We start from the raw sequence: 17,505 nt of genomic DNA, 5'->3' as shown, positions 1-17,505 counted from the left end.
AAACAGGAATTGGGAAATTCTGGCCAATCCTGAAACGAAAGTGGGGAAGAACATGATTCAGGAATTTTATGCTAATCTATGGCAGACAGAAAGGCAAAGAATCATTGGAGCTGCTATCTTTGACCATAAGACAGTGGTCAGAGGAAAAATCATTCATACCAATTCTGACAGGATCAGGGAGATATTCAAGATCCCTCAACTGAAAGATGACCCAGACTCCTTTAATAGGAGAATGATAAGGGTCAATAAAGGGCTGGATAAGGTTCTGGAGGACATATGCATCCCTGGAGCCAAGTGGACTACCAGTACAACTGGCATCCCAGTTCAACTCAAAAGAGAGGATCTAAAACCAGTAGCCAGAGGCTGGCTGGATTTTATTTGTCGTTCCATATTGCCCACCAGCAACCATTCTGAAGTTACCATCAAAAGAGCTGTCATGATTCACTGCATCATGCTGGGAAAAGAAGTGGAAGTCCATCAGCTGATCTCCTGTGAGCTATATAAAATAGCAAACAGGAATTCTAAGGACGCCAAATTGGCTTATCCAAGCCTGGTTTCTATGCTTTGCAAAGATGCTGGAGTAAAGATGGGAATAACTGAATATATCCTAATTGAAAAGCCCATTACTGGAACATCAATGATCAGACAACAGCAGCAAGAGGATGCAACCAGAAGGAGAGCACAAGAAGCCCTCCCAGAACTGCCCCAATTCGAATATTGGGAACAGCTTGAGGCTTCTATTTCCAGATTGCAAGAAGCTATGGATCAAATAAAGGAAAAACAGAATAATCAAGGTAGCATGATTTGCAAACTGCTCAAGGAACAGGAGGAGCAAGGGCGTGACATAAGGGAGCTGAAGCGCCAAAAATTAATCCTTGAACCACATCCCAAAGAATTAGAGGAGCATCCACTCCTCAAAACAACAGGTTGCTGAGTTCCAATTTTTCTGTTTTTACTTAGTAATAATTATTCCTTTTAGAAATTGACCTTAGAAGGTATTTAGTAGTAATTAGGATGTCTATTTTGATTTTATTTCCAAGTAAGCTATAATTTATTTTTCTCATCATCATTAGGCATGAATAAAGTAGTAGATTTTCTTTTAGAATAAAGAAGTAATTTATATTTTTCGAGTTCTTAATAAATAAAATTATAATTAATTATATGTGGTGGCAATACTTTTTGTTCTCTGAATGAATGCTTGAACAGTGCATAAGATGTACTTTGAATTTGATGAATATTGGCTCCTGAAAGGACAAAGAACACGAAAAATATTGTTGAGGATCTGAAAAATCATGAAATTGATTCTTGAAGCAAGAAAAAGCAGTTCAAAAAAAAAAATATTCACAAGCCATGGGCACTAGCCAAGAGTAAAAAGGATCCAAGGCTTTGAGCATCAATGGATAGGAGGGCCCAAGGAAATAAAATCCAGGCCTAAGCGGCTAAACCAAGCTGTCCCTAACCATGTGCTTGTGTCATGAAGGTCCAAGTGAAAAAGCTTGAGACTGAGTGGTTAAAGTCGTGATCCAAAGTAAAAGAGTGTGCTTAAGAGCTCTGGACACCACTGATTGGGGACTCTAGCAAAGCTGAGTCATAATCTGAAAAGGTTCACCCAGTTATGTGTCTGTGGCATTTATGTATCCGGTGGTAATACTGGAAGACAAAGTGCTTAGGGCCACAGCCAAGACTCATAAAATGACTGTGTTCAAGAATCAACATGCTACACTAGGAGAATCAACAATACTATCTGAATTCTGAGTTCCTAAGGATGCCAATCATTCTGAAAATTTAAAGATACAGGGAGATGCCAAAACTATTCAGAGACAAAAAGCTACAAGCCCCGCTCATCTAATAAGAATCTGAGCCTCATTTAAAACTCGAGAATATTATTATTTCTTTATTTCTGTTAGAACCTATTTTATTCATCTAGTTGCTTGAGGACAAGCAACAGTTTAAGTTTGGTGTTGTGATGAGCGGATATTTTATACGCTTTTTGGGGGTAATTTCATGTAGATTTTAGCATGTTTCAGTTAGTTTTTAGTAGAATATTATTAGTTTTTAGGCAAAAATCATATTTCTGGACTTTACTATGAGTTTGTGTGTTTTTCTGTGATTTCAGGTATTTTCTGACTGAAATTTAGGGAGCTGAGCAAAAATCTGACTTAGGCTGAAAAAGGACTGCTGATGCTGTTGGATCCTGACCTCCCTGCACTCGAAATAGATTTTCTGGAGCTACAGGAGTCCAATTGACGCGCTCTCAACGGCGTTGGAAAGTAGACATCCAGGGCTTTCCAGAAATATATAATAGTCCATACTTTGAGCGAGGATAGACGACGTAACTTGGCGTTAAACGCCAAGTTCATGCTGCTGTCTGGAGTTAAACGCCAGAAAAACGTCATTATCCGGAGTTGAACGCCCAAAACACGTCACAACCTGAAGTTTGACGCCAAGAAAGGCCTCCACACGTGGAAAGCTTTAGTCTCAGCCCCAGCACACACCAAGTGGGCCCCAGAAGTGGATTTCTGCACCAATTATCTTAGTCTATTCATTTTCTGTAAACCTAGGTTACTAGTTTACTATTTAAACAACTTTTACAGACATTTCTTGTACCTCATGACATTTTCAGATCTGAATTACACACTTTGTGATGGCATGAGTCTCTAAACTCCATTGTTGGGGGTGAGGAGCTCTACAGCGTCTCGATGATTTAATACAATTCCTTTGTTTTCCATTCAAACACGCTTGTTCTTATCTAAGATGTTTATTCGCGCCTAACTGTGGAGAAGGTGATGATCCGTGACACTCATCACCTTCCTCAACCCATGAACGTGTGCCTGACAACCACCTCCATTCTACATCAGATTGAATGAATATCTCTTAGATTCCCCAACAGAATCTTCGTGGTATAAGCCGGATTGATGGCAGCATTCATGAGAATCCGGAAAGTCTAAACCTTGTCTGTGGTATTCCGAGTAGGATTCCGGGATTGAATGACTGTGACGTGCTTCAAACTTTAACCTGCTGGGCGTTAGTGACAGACGCAAAAGAGTGATTCTATTCCAGTAGGAGCGGGAACCAACCGGTGATTAGCCGTACTGTGACAGAGTGCGTGAGCATAGTTTTCACTGCGAGGATGGGAAGTAGCCACTGACAACGGTGACACCCTACATAGAGCTTGCCATGGAAGGAACCTGCGTGTGAGAAGAGGATCTCAAGGAAGAGTTGAAGTCAAAGGACAAAGCATCTCCAAAACTCCAACATATTCCCCAGTACTGCAAATCAAAGTAACATTGTTCCCTCTTTTATCAATTCCAGTAATTTCACTTTTAATCCAAATAATCCTATTGACATCCTAACTAAGATTAATAAAATAAATATTGATTGCTTCAAACCAATAATCTCTGTGGATTCGACCCTTACTCACGTAAGGTATTACTTGGACGACCCAGTACACTTGCTGGTCAGTTGAACGGATTTGTGAGCTTCTCTAATCAGTTAGTTAAATTAGTTCTCCTTGGCACATGCCAAAGGAGCCATTAATTAAAGATCACAATTTCGTCCACCAACAAGCCCATCACCAAGAAAAGGATGGAGCAAACAAGGGAAGTTCCTCACGGCCCCCAAGGAGAACATGAGGAAGTTCATCAACAAATGCCTCATGGAATGCACTTTCCTCCCAACAACTATTGGGAGCAACTCAGTACCTCCTTAGAAGACTTGAGCCAAAACGTGGAACAACTAAGGGTGGAACACCATGAACACGCCCTCACTCTTCAAGAAATAAGAGAAGATCAAAGAGCCATGAGGGAAGAGCAACAAAGGCAAGGAAGGGACATAGAAGAGTTGAAGAACATCATTGGTCCTTCAAGAAGAAGACGCCACTAAGAGGTGGATTCATTCCTTGTTCTTTATTTTCTTTCTGTTTTTGGTTTTTAATTATTATGTTTGTCTATGTTTTTGTGTTTCTACTTCATGATCATTAGTGTGTAACCATGCCTTAAAGCTATGAATAAAATCCATTAGTCCTTCACCTCTCTTAAAAGAAAAATGTTTTAATTCAAAAGAACAAGAAATACATAATTTTCGAAATTATTAGTGAATTTAATTTAATTATATTGATGTGGTGGCAATAATTTTTGTTTTCTGAATGAATGAATGAACAGTGCATATTTTTGATCTTGTTGTTTATGAGTGTTAAAATTGTTGGTTCTTGAAAGAATGATGAACAAAGAGAAATGTTATTGATGATCTGAAAAACATTATGAATTTGATTCTTGAAGCAAGAAAAAGCAGTGAAAAAAAAAAGTGGCGAAAATTTTAGCAAAGATCCAAGGCTTTGAGCATCAATGGATAGGAGGGCCCAAGGAAGTTAAATCCAGGCCTAAGCGGCTAAATCAAGCTGTCCCTAACCATGTGCTTGTGTCATGAAAGTCCAAGTGAAAAGCTTGAGACTGAATGGTTAAAGTCGTGATCCAAAGCTAAAGAGTGTGCTTAAGAGCTCTGGACACCACTAACTGGGGACTTTAGCAAAGCTAAGTCACAATCTGAAAAGGTTCACCCAGTTATGTGTCTGTGGCATTTGTGTATCCGGTGGTAATACTGGAAGACAAAGTGCTTAGGTCCACAGCCAAGACTCATAAAGTAGCTGTGTTCAAGAATCAACATGCCTAACTAGGAAAGTCAATAACACTATCTGAAATTCTAAGTTCCTAGAGATGCCAATCACTCTAAACTTCAAAGGAAAAAGTGAGATGCCAAAACTGTTCAGAAGCAAAAAGCTACAAGTCCCGCTCATCTAATTAAATTAATATTCATTGATATTTTGGACTTTATAGTATATTCTCTTCTTTTTATCCTATTTGATTTTCAGTTGTTTGGGGACAAGCAACAATTTAAGTTTGGTGTTGTGATGAGCGGATAATTTATACGCTTTTTGGCATTGTTTTCATATAGTTTTTAGTAAGTTTAAGCTACTTTTAGGGATGTTTTCATTAGTTTTTATGTTAAATTCACATTTCTTGACTTTACTATGAGTTTGTGTGTTTTTCTGTGATTTCAGGTAAATTCTGACTGAAATTGAGGGATTTGAGCTAAACTCTGAAGAAGGCTGACAAAAGGACTGCTGATGCTGTTGGAATCTGACCTCCCTGCACTCGAAATGGATTTTCTGGAGCTACAGAACTCCAATTGGCGCGCTCTCAACGGCGTTGGAAAGTAGATATCCAGGGCTTTCCAGCAATATATAATAGTCCATACTTTATTCGAAGAATGACGACGTAACTTGGCATTGAACGCCAAGTACACGCTGCTGTCTGGAGTTAAACGCCAGAAAAACGTCATGATCCGGAGTTGAACGCCCAAAACACGTCATAACTCAGAGTTCAACGCCAAGATATGCCTTAGCTCGTGGAATGATCAAGCTCAGCCAAAGCATACACCAAGTGGGCCCCGGAAGTGGATTTATGCATCAATTACTTACTCATGTAAACCCTAGTAGCTAGTCTAGTATAAATAGAACATTTATCTACTGTATTAGACATCCTGGATTGTATTTTGAATCCGGTGATCACGTTAGGAGAGGGCTGGCCATTCGGCCATGCCTGAACTCTTTGCTTATGTATTTTCAACGGTGGAGTTTCTGCACACCATAGATTAAGGGTGTGGAGCTCTGCTGTACCTCAAGTATCAATGCAATTCTATCTTCTTTTATTCAAATCTCTCTTATTCTTATTCCAAGATATTCATTCGTACCCAAGAACATGATGAATGTTATGAGTCAGATTACCCTCATTATCATTCTCACTTATGAATGCGCGTGATTGACAACCATGTCCGTTCTACATGCAACAGAGCTTGAATGCGTATCTCTTAGATTCCCCAACAGAATCTTCGTGGTATAAGCTAGATAGATGGCAGCATTTATGAGGATCCGGAAAGTCTCACCTTGTCTGTGGTATTCCGAGTAGGATCCTGGGAATCCGGAAAGTCCAACCTTGTCTGTGGTGTTCCGAGTAGGATTCCGGTAATGAATGACCGTGACGTGCTTCAAACTTTAACCTGCTGGGCGTTAGTGACAGACGCAAAAGAGGGATTCTATTCCAGTAGGAGCGGGAACCAACCGGTGATTAGCCGTACTGTGACAGAGTGCGTTAGCATAGTTTTCACTGCGAGGATGGGATGTAGCCATCAGCCATGGGTGATGCCTCCAGACTGGTTAGCTGTGCGAGTGACAGCCGCACAGGATATTTCCCCGTGAGGAATGAAAGTAGCCACAGTTGATGGTGAACCCCTATACAAAGCTTGCCATGGAAAGGAATAAGAAGGACTGAGTAGAAGGAGTAGGAGAGCAGGCGTCCAAGAGCTCTACAGCATCTCCATCCGCTTATCTGAAATTCCCACCAATGAATCTGCATAAGTATCTTTATTCCTTTCATTATTTCTATTTTCGAAAACCCATAAAACTATTTTAAATATGCCTAACTGAGATTTGCAAGGTGACCATAGCTTGCTTCATACCAATAATCTCTGTGGATTCGACCCTTACTCACGTAAGGTTTATTACTTGGACGATCCAGTACACTTGCTGGTTAGTTGAACGAGATTGTGAAGGAAATAAACAATGCCCTCAGAGTATACATCTTTTATAAACAAAAGAACAAGTGATCACAATTTCGTCCACCAAGTTTTTGGCGCCGTTGCCGGGGATTGTTCGAGTATGGACAACTGACGGTTCATCTTGTTGCTCAGATTAGGTAATTTTCTTTCCAAAAAATCTTTTTCAAAAATTTTTCTTTTTATTTTTCGTTTTTCTAAACTTTATTTTCGAAAAATTAAAATAAAAATACAAAAAAATTAGAAAATCATAAAAATCAAAAATATTTTGTGTTTCTTGTTTGAGTCTTGTGTTAATTTTTAAGTTTGGTGTCAATTGCATGCTTTTAAAATTTTTCTTGCATTTTTTTCGAAAATCTCATGCATTCATAGTGTTCTTCATGATCTTCAAGTTGTTCTTGACAAGTCTTCTTGTTTGATCTTGATGATTTCTTGTTTGGTGTCTTTTGTTGTTTTTCATGTGCACTTTTGCATTCATATTTTTCATGCATTAAAGATTTCTAAGTTTGGTGTCTTGCATGTTTTCTTTGCATCAAAATTTTTTTTCAAAATTATGTTCTTGATGTTCATCATGATCTTCATAGTGTTCTTAGTGTTCATCTTGACATTCATAGCATTCTTGCATGCATCTTGTGTCTTGATCCAAAATTTTCATGTTTTGGGTCATTTTTGTGTTTTTCTTTAAAATTTTAAAAATCAAAAATATCTTTTCCTTATTTCCCTCCAAAATTTCGAAATTTTGGGTTGACTTGGTCAAAAATTTTTAAAATTAGTTGTTTCTTACAAGTCAAGTCAAAATTTCAATTTTAAAAAATCTTATCTTTTCAAAATCTTTTTCAAAAATCATATCTTTTTCAATTTTTTTGATTTTTCGAAAATGTCAAAAATCTTTTTCAAAATATCTTCAATATCTTTTTCTTATCTTTATTTGATATTTTCGAAAATTAGCTAACAATTAATGTGATTGGTTCAAAAATTTGAAGTTTGTTACTTTCTTGTTAAGAAAGGTTCAATCTTTAAGTTCTAGAATCTTATCTTGTAATTTCTTGTTAGTTAATTAATTTTAAAAATTAAATCTTTTTCAAAATATCTTTTTCTTAAAAATCTTTTTATCTTTTTATCTTATCTTGTTCAAAAATTTTATCTTTTTCAAAATTTGATTTCAAAATATCTTATCTTTTTCTTATCTTCTTATCTTTTTCAAAATTTGATTTCAAATCTTTTTCAATCAACTAAACTAACTTTTTGTTTGTTTCTTATCTTTTTCAAAACCACCTAACTACTTCCCCCTCTTCTATTTTCGAAAATCCTCCCTCTCTTTTTCAAAAATTCTTTTTAATTGTTTTAAATTTTAATTTTAATTTCATCTCATCTTTAATTTTCGAAAATCACTAACCATTTTTTCAAAATTATTTTCGAAAATTTCTCTTCTCTTTTCTTATTCTATTTAATTAATTAATTACTAACACTTCTCTTCACCTCACTTCATCTAAATTCGAATTCTTCTTCATCCTTCTTCATTCTTCTACCCCCTTCTTCTTCTACTAACACAAAGGAATCTCTATACTGTGACATAGAGGATTCCTTTTTCTTTTCTTGTTTTCTTCTCTTTCTTATGAGCAGGAACAAGGATAAAGGCACTCTTGTTGAAGCTGATCCAGAACCTGAAAGGACTCTGAAGAGAAAATTAAGAGAAGCTAAATTACAACAATCCAGAAATAACCTTTCAGAAATTTTCGAACAAGAGAAGGACATGGCAGCCGAAAATAATAATAATAATAATGCAAGGAGAATGCTTGGTGACTTCACAAAGCCAACATCCAAGTTTGATGGAAGAAGCATCTCCATTCCTGCCATTGGAGCCAATAACTTTGAGCTTAAGCCTCAACTAGTTGCATTAATGCAACAAAACTGCAAGTTTTATGGACTTCCATCTGAAGATCCTTATCAGTTCTTAACTGAGTTCTTGCAGGTCTGTGATACTGTAAAGACGAATGGAGTTGATCCTGAAGTCTACAGACTCATGCTTTTCCCTTTTGCTGTAAGAGACAGAGCTAGAATATGGTTGGATTCACAACCTAAGGATAGCCTGAACTCATGGGATAAGCTGGTCACTGCCTTCTTAGATAAATTCTTTCCTCCTCAAAAGCTGAGCAAGCTGAGAGTGGATGTTCAAACCTTCAAACAAAAAGATGGTGAATCTCTCTATGAAGCTTGGGAAAGATACAAGCAGTTGACCAAAAGATGTCCATCTGACATGTTTTCAGAATGGACCCTATTAGATATATTCTATTATGGTCTCTCTGAATTTTCGAAAATGTCACTGGATCATTCTGCAGGTGGATCTATTCACCTGAAGAAAACGCCTGAAGAGGCTCAAGAACTCATTGACATGGTTGCTAACAACCAGTTCATGTATACCTCTGAGAGGAATTCTGTGAGTAATGGGATACCTCAGAAGAAAGGAGTTCTTGAAATTGATGCTCTGAATGCCATATTGGCTCAAAACAAAATGTTGACTCAACAGGTTAACATAATCTCTCAAAATCTGAATGGATTGCAACATGCAGCCAACATTACTAGAGAGGCAGCTTCTGAAGAAGCTTATGATCCTGAGAACCCCGCCATGGCAGAGGTTAATTATTTGGGTGAACCTTATGGAAACACTTATAACCCATCATGGAGAAATCATCCAAATTTCTCATGGAAGGATCAACAGAAGCCTCAACAAGGCTTTAATAATGATGGACGCAATAGGCTGAATAATAATAAGCCATATCCATCATCTTCTCAGCAACAGACAGAGAATGCTGAACAAAACAATTCTAATTTAGCTAATATAGTCTCTGATCTGTCAAAGGCCACTTTCAGTTTCATGAATGAAACCAGATCTTCCATTAGAAATTTGGAGGCACAAGTAGGCCAGCTGAGTAAGAAAGTTATTGAAACTCCTCCCAGTAATCTCCCAAGCAATACAGAAGAGAATCCAAAAGGAGAGTGCAAAGCCATTGACTTAGTCAACATGGCCGAATGCACAAAGGAGGAGGAGGACGAAAATCCCAGTGAGGAAGACCTCCTGGGACGTCCTCCAAGCAAGAAGGAGCTTCCTAATAAGGATCCTGAGGAATCTGAGACTCACACAGAGACCATAGAGATTCCACTAAATCTCCTTCTGCCATTCATGAGCTCTGACTATTATTCATCATCTGAAGAGGATGAAGATGTGACTGGAGAGCAAGTTGCTCAATACTTAGGAGCTATCATGAAGCTGAATGCCAAGTTATTTGGTAATGAGACTTGGGAAAGTGAACCTCCCTTCCTCATTAGTGATTTGGATACTTGGATTCAGGAAACTCTACCTCAAAAGAGACAAGATCCTGGCAAGTTCTTGATACCTTGCACCATTGGCACCATGAGCTTTGAAAAAGCTCTGTGTGATCTTGGGTCAGGGATAAACCTTATGCCACTCTCTGTAATGGAGAAGCTAGGGATCATTGAGGTGCAACCTGCTTTGTTCTCACTGCAATTGGTAGATAAGTCAGTGAGACAAGCTCATGGGATAGTAGAGGACGTGCTTATAAAAGTTGAAGACTTTTACATCCCTACTGATTTCCTAATCCTAGATACTAGGAAGGAAGATGATGAATGCATCATCCTAGGAAGACCTTTCCTAGCCACAGCAGAAGCTGTGATAGATGTCAACAGAGGAGAGTTAGTCCTTCAATTGAATGGAGAATACCTTGTGTTTCAAGCACATGGCAATCCCTCTGTGACAAAGGCGAATAAGCATGAAGAGCTTCTCTCAGTTCAAGGTCAAGAAGAGCCCACACAGTCAAACTCTAAGTTTGGTGTTGTGAAGCCACAACCAAACTCTAAGTTTGGTGTTCAAACCCCATATCCAAACTCTAAGTTTGGTGTTGGGACTAGACAACATTGACTTGATTGCTCTGTGGCTCCATGAGAGCCACTGTCAAGCTATTGACATTAAAGAAGCGCTTGTTGGGAGGCAACCCAATTTTATTTATCTAATTTTATTTTATTTTGTTTCTTTGTTATTTTTGTGTTTAATTAGGTACATGATCATGAGGAGTCACGAAAAAAATCAAAAAAATTAAGAACAGAGTCAAAAACAGAAGAGAAAAATTTTTCACCCTGGAGGACGCACGGGCCGGCGTTCAGCGCCCAGAAGATGCATCTGGCCAGCGTTCAGCGCCAGAACAGAGCATCTTCCTGGCGCTGAACACCCAAAACAAGCAACATCCTGGCGTTTAACGCCAGGATGCGCACGCAGAGGACAATCTGGCGCTGAACGCCAGAAACAAGCTTGAAACTGGCGTTCAACGCCAGAATCAAGCATCACATGGGCGTTTAACGCCCAGATCAAGCATCACATGGGCGTTTAACGCCCAGAACATGCACCAATGGACGTTTGAACGCCAGAATGGTGCATGAAGGCAATTTACACGCCTATAGGGTGAAGGAATGGTATTTCTTTTCACCTCAGGACCTGTGGACCCCACAGGATCCCCACCTCAGGATCTGTGGACCCCACAGGATCCCCACCTACCCAATTCTCACCTTCCCTCTTAATCCTACTTTTGTGATTTGAATATCCATGTCACAATTCCCAATACCCTTCACCAATCACCTCAATTCCTCTTCCCGATTACCCCATGCACCATTCACATCAACCTCCTCTTCCCCATAAACCCCACCTACCCCCACTACATTCAAATTCAATTTTCCACCCATTCCCACCCAAATTGGCCGAAACCTAACCCTCCCCCCTCCCTATAAATACCTCTCCTTTCTTCTTCATTTTCACACAACACTACCCATTCTTCTCTCATATAGCCGAACCCACTTCTCTCCCTCTCTTCCAAATTCTCTTCTTCTTCTTCTTCTACTCTTCTTTTCTTTTTGCTCGAGGACGAGCAAATTTTAAGTTTGGTGTGGTAAAAAGCCTAGCTTTTTATTTTACATTCACCATCAATGGCACCCAAGACCGGAGTTTCCTCAAGAAAAGGAAAAGGGAAGGCAAAAGCTTCCACTTCCGAATCATGGGAAAAGGAGAGATTCATCTCCAAGAGCCACCAAGACCACTTCTATGATGTTGTGGCAAAGAAGAGGGTGATCCCTGAGGTCCCCTTCAAGCTCAAAAAGAATGAGTATCCGGAAATCCGACATGAGATCCAAAGAAGAGGGTGGGAAGTCATAACCAACCCCATGCAACAAGTCGGATTACTGATGGTTCAAGAGTTCTATGCTAATGTATGGATCACAAGGAACCATGATCAAAGTATGAACCCGAATCCAGAGAACTATCTCACAATGGTTCGGGGGAAATACTTAGATTTCAGTCCGGAAAATGTGAGGTTGGCGTTTCATCTACCCATGATGCAAGGTGATGAACGCCCCTACACAAGGAGGGTCAACTTCAATCAAAGGTTGGACCAAGTCCTAATGGACATTTGTGTGGAAGGCGCCCAATGGAGAGTAGACTCCAAAGGCAAACCGGTCCAACTAAGAAGACTGGACCTCAAGCCTGTAGCTAGAGGATGGCTGGAGTTCATCCAAAGATCCATCATCCCTACAAGCAACCGATCTGAAGTTACTGTGGATCGGGCAATCATGATTCATAGCATCATGATTGGAGAGGAAGTAGAGGTTCATGAAGTCATAGCCAATGAACTCTACAAAATAGCTGACAAGCCTTCATACATGGCACGGCTAGCCTTCCCCACCTCATATGCCATTTATGCTACTCAGCTGGAGTTATCATAGATGGAGATGTCTCCATTGAAGAAGACAAGCCCATCACCAAGAAAAGGATGGAGCAAACAAGGGAAGTTCCTCACGGCCCCCAAGGAGAACATGAGGAAGTTCATCAACAAATGCCTCATGGAATGCACTTTCCTCCCAACAACTATTGGGAGCAACTCAGTACCTCCTTAGAAGACTTGAGCCAAAACGTGGAACAACTAAGGGTGGAACACCATGAACACGCCCTCACTCTTCAAGAAATAAGAGAAGATCAAAGAGCCATGAGGGAAGAGCAACAAAGGCAAGGAAGGGACATAGAAGAGTTGAAGAACATCATTGGTCCTTCAAGAAGAAGACGCCACTAGAGGTGGATTCATTCCTTGTTCTTTATTTTCTTTCTGTTTTCGGTTTTTAAGTATTATGTTTGTCTATGTTTTTGTGTTTCTACTTCATGATCATTAGTGTGTAACCATGCCTTAAAGCTATGAATAAAATCCATTAGTCCTTCACCTCTCTTAAAAGAAAAATGTTTTAATTCAAAAGAACAAGAAATACATAATTTTCGAAATTATTAGTGAATTTAATTTAATTATATTGATGTGGTGGCAATAATTTTTGTTTTCTGAATGAATGAATGAACAGTGCATATTTTTGATCTTGTTGTTTATGAGTGTTAAAATTATTGGTTCTTGAAAGAATGATGAACAAAGAGAAATGTTATTGATGATCTGAAAAACATCATGAATTTGATTCTTGAAGCAAGAAAAAGCAGTGAAAAAAAAAAGTGGCGAAAATTTTAGCAAAGATCCAAGGCTTTGAGCATCAATGGATAGGAGGGCCCAAGGAAGTTAAATCCAGGCCTAAGCGGCTAAATCAAGCTGTCCCTAACCATGTGCTTGTGTCATGAAAGTCCAAGTGAAAAGCTTGAGACTGAATGGTTAAAGACGTGATCCAAAGCTAAAGAGTGTGCTTAAGAGCTCTGGACACCACTAACTGGGGACTTTAGCAAAGCTAAGTCACAATCTGAAAAGGTTCACCCAGTTATGTAAACCCTAGTAGCTAGTCTAGTATAAATAGAACATTTATCTACTGTATTAGATGTCTTGGACCAGATCCTGGATTGTATTTTGAATCCTGTGATCACGTTAGAGAGGGCTGGCCATTCGGCCATGCCTGAACTCTTTGCTTATGTATTTTCAACGGTGGAGTTTCTGCACACCATAGATTAAGGGTGTGGAGCTCTGCTGTACCTCAAGTATTAATGAAATTCTATCTTCTTTTATTCAATTCTCTCTTATTCTTATTCCAAGATATTCATTCGTACCCAAGAACATGATGAATGTTATGAGTCAGATTACCCTCATTATCATTCTCACTTATGAATGCACGTGATTGACAACCATGTCCGTTCTACATGCAACAGAGCTTGAATGTGTATCTCTGAGATTCCCAACAGAATCTTCGTGGTATAAGCTAGATAGATGGCGGCATTTATGAGGGTCCGGAAAGTCTCACCTTGTCTGTGGTATTCCGAGTAGGATCCTGGGAATCCGGAAAGTCCAACCTTGTCTGTGGTGTTCCGAGTAGGATTCCGGTAATGAATGACCGTGACGTGCTTCAAACTTTAACCTGCTGGGCGTTAGTGACAGATGCAAAAGAGGGATTCTATTCCAGTAGGAGCGGGAACCAACCGGTGATTAGCCGTACTGTGACAGAGTGCGTTAGCATAGTTTTCACTGCGAGGATGGGATGTAGCCATCAGCCATGGGTGATGCCTCCAGACTGGTTAGCTGTGCGAGTGACAGCCGCACAGGATATTTCCCCGTGAGGAATGAAAGTAGACACAATTGATGGTGAACCCCTATACAAAGCTTGCCATGGAAAGGAGTAAGAAGGACTGAGTAGAAGGAGTAGGAGAGCAGGCGTCCGAGAGCTCTACAGCATCTTCATCCGCTTATCTGAAATTCTCACCAATGAATCTGCATAAGTATCTTTATCCCTTTCATTATTTCTATTTTCAAAAACCCATAAACTATTTTAATCTGCCTAACTGAGATTTGCAAGGTGACCATAGCTTGCTTCATACCAATAATCTCTGTGGATTCGACCCTTACTCACGTAAGGTTTATTACTTGGACGACCTAGTACACTTGCTGGTTAGTTGAACGAGATTGTGAAGGAAATAAACAATGCCCTCAGAGTATAAATCCAATTACAAGAAAAAAGGGAATCACAATTTCTTTCACCAAGTTTTTGTGATGAGCGGATAATTTATACGCTTTTTGGCATTGTTTTTAGATAGTTTTTAGTAAGTTTGAGCTACTTTTAGGGATGTTTTCACTAGTTTTTATGTTAAATTCACATTTCTGGACTTTACTATGAGTTTGTGTGTTTTTCTGTGATTTCAGGTAAATTCTGACTGAAATTGAGGGATTTGAGCAAAACTCTGAAGAAGGCTGACAAAAGGACTGCTGATGCTGTTGGAATCTGACCTCCCTGCACTCGAAATGGATTTTCTGGAGCTACAGAACTCCAATTGGCGCGCTCTCAACGGCGTTGGAAAGTAGACATCCAGGGCTTTCCAGCAATATATAATAGTCCATACTTTATTCGAAGAATGACGACGTAACTTGGCGTTAAACGCCAAGTACACGCTGCTATCTGGAGTTAAACGCCAGAAAAACGTCATGATCCGGAGTTGAACGCCCAAAACACGTCATAACTCAGAGTTCAACGCCAAGATATGCCTTAGCTCGTGGATTAATTAAGCTCAGCCCAAGCATACACCAAGTGGGCCCCGGAAGTGGATTTATGCATCAATTACTTACTCATGTAAACCCTAGTAGCTAGTCTAGTATATATAGGACATTTATCTATTGTATTAGACATCCTGGATTGTATTTTGAATCCTGTGATCACGTTAGAGAGGGCTGGCCATTCGGCCATGCCTGAACTCTTTGCTTATGTATTTTCAACGGTGGAGTTTCTGCACACCATAGATTAAGGGTGTGGAGCTCTGCTGTACCTCAAGTATTAATGAAATTCTATCTTCTTTTATTCAATTCTCTCTTATTCTTATTCCAAGATATTCATTCGTACCCAAGAACATGATGAATGTTATGAGTCAGATTACCCTCATTATCATTCTAACTTATGAATGCGCGTGATTGACAACCATGTCCGTTCTACATGCAACAGAGCTTGAATGTGTATCTCTGAGATTCCCAACAGAATCTTCGTGGTATAAGCTAGATAGATGGTGGCATTTATGAGGGTCCGGAAAGTCTCACCTTGTCTGTGGTATTCCGAGTAGGATCCTGGGAATCCGGAAAGTCCAACCTTGTCTGTGGTGTTCCGAGTAGGATTCCGGTAATGAATGACCGTGACGTGCTTCAAACTTTAACCTGCTGGGCGTTAGTGACAGACGCAAAAGAGGGATTCTATTCCAGTAGGAGCGGGAACCAACCGGTGATTAGCCGTATTGTGACAGAGTGCGTTAGCATAGTTTTCACTGCGAGGATGGGATGTAGCCATCAGCCATGGGTGATGCCTCCAGACTGGTTAGCTGTGCGAGTGACAGCCGCACAGGATATTTCCCCGTGAGGAATGAAAGTAGCCACAGTTGATGGTGAACCCCTATACAAAGCTTGCCATGGAAAGGAGTAAGAAGGACTGAGTAGAATGAGTAGGAGAGCAGGCGTCCGAGAGCTCTACAGCATCTTCATCCGCTTATCTGAAATTCTCACCAATGAATCTGCATAAGTATCTTTATCCCTTTCATTATTTCTATTTTCAAAAACCCATAAACTATTTTAATCTGCCTAACTGAGATTTGCAAGGTGACCATAGCTTGCTTCATACCAACAATCTCTGTGGATTCGACCCTTACTCACGTAAGGTTTATTACTTGGACGACCCAGTACACTTGCTGGTTAGTTGAACGAGATTGTGAAGGAAATAAACAATGCCCTCAGAGTATAAATCCAATTACAAGAAAAAAGGGAATCACAATTTCGTCCACCAAGTTTTTGGCGCCGTTGCCGGGGATTGTTCGAGTATGGACAACTGACGGTTCATCTTGTTGCTCAGATTAGGTAATTTTCTTTTCAAAAATCTTTTTCAAAAATTTTTCTTTTATTTTTCGTTTTTCCAAAAATGTTTTTCGAAAAAAAAATCAATAAAAATACAAAAAAAAATTAGAAAATCATAAAAAAATCAAAAATATTTTGTGTTTCTTGTTTGAGTCTTGTGTTAAATTTTAAGTTTGGTGTCAATTGCATGCTTTTAAAAATTTTTCTTGCATTTTTCGAAAATCTCATGCATTCATAGTGTTCTTCATGATCTTCAAGTTGTTCTTGATAAGTCTTCTTGTTTGATCTTGATGATTTCTTGTTTTGTGTCTTTTGTTGTTTTTCATGTGCATTTTTGCATTCATATTTTTCATGCATTAAAGATTTCTAAGTTTGGTGTCTTGCATGTTTTCTTTGCATTAAAAATTTTTCAAAATTATGTTCTTGATGTTCATCATGATCTTCAAAGTGTTCTTGATGTTCATCTTGACATTCATAACATTCTTGCATGCATTCATTGTTTTGATCTAAAAATTTCATGCATTGAGTATTTTTGTTGTTTTTCTCTTTCATAATTCAAAAATCAAAAATCAAAAAAATATCTTTCCCTTATTTTCCTCCAAAATTTCGAAATTTTGGGTTGACTTGGTCAAAAATTTTTAAAATTAGTTGTTTCTTGCAAGTCAAGTCAAAATTTCAATTTTAAAAATCTTATCTTTTCAAAATCTTTTTCAAAAATCATATCTTTTTCAATTTTTTATAAATTTCGAAAATTTCAAAAATCTTTTTCAAAATATTTTCAAAATCTTTTTCTTATCTTTTATTACTAATTTTCGAAAATTAACTAACAAGTAATGTGATTGGTTCAAAAATTTGAAGTTTGTTACTTTCTTGTTAAGAAAGGTTCAATCTTTAAGTTCTAGAATCTTATCTTGTAGTTTCTTGTTAGTTAAGTAATTTTAAAAATTAAATCTTTTTCAAAATATCTTTTTCTTAAAACTTTTATCTTATCTTTTATCTTATCTTTTTCAAAAATCTTATCTTTTTCAAAATTTGATTTCAA

Source organism: Arachis hypogaea, chromosome 5 (assembly GCF_003086295.3).
Source record: "Arachis hypogaea cultivar Tifrunner chromosome 5, arahy.Tifrunner.gnm2.J5K5, whole genome shotgun sequence".
NCBI lineage: Eukaryota > Viridiplantae > Streptophyta > Magnoliopsida > Fabales > Fabaceae > Arachis > Arachis hypogaea.
Note: the sequence above shows the minus strand (reverse complement) of the source record.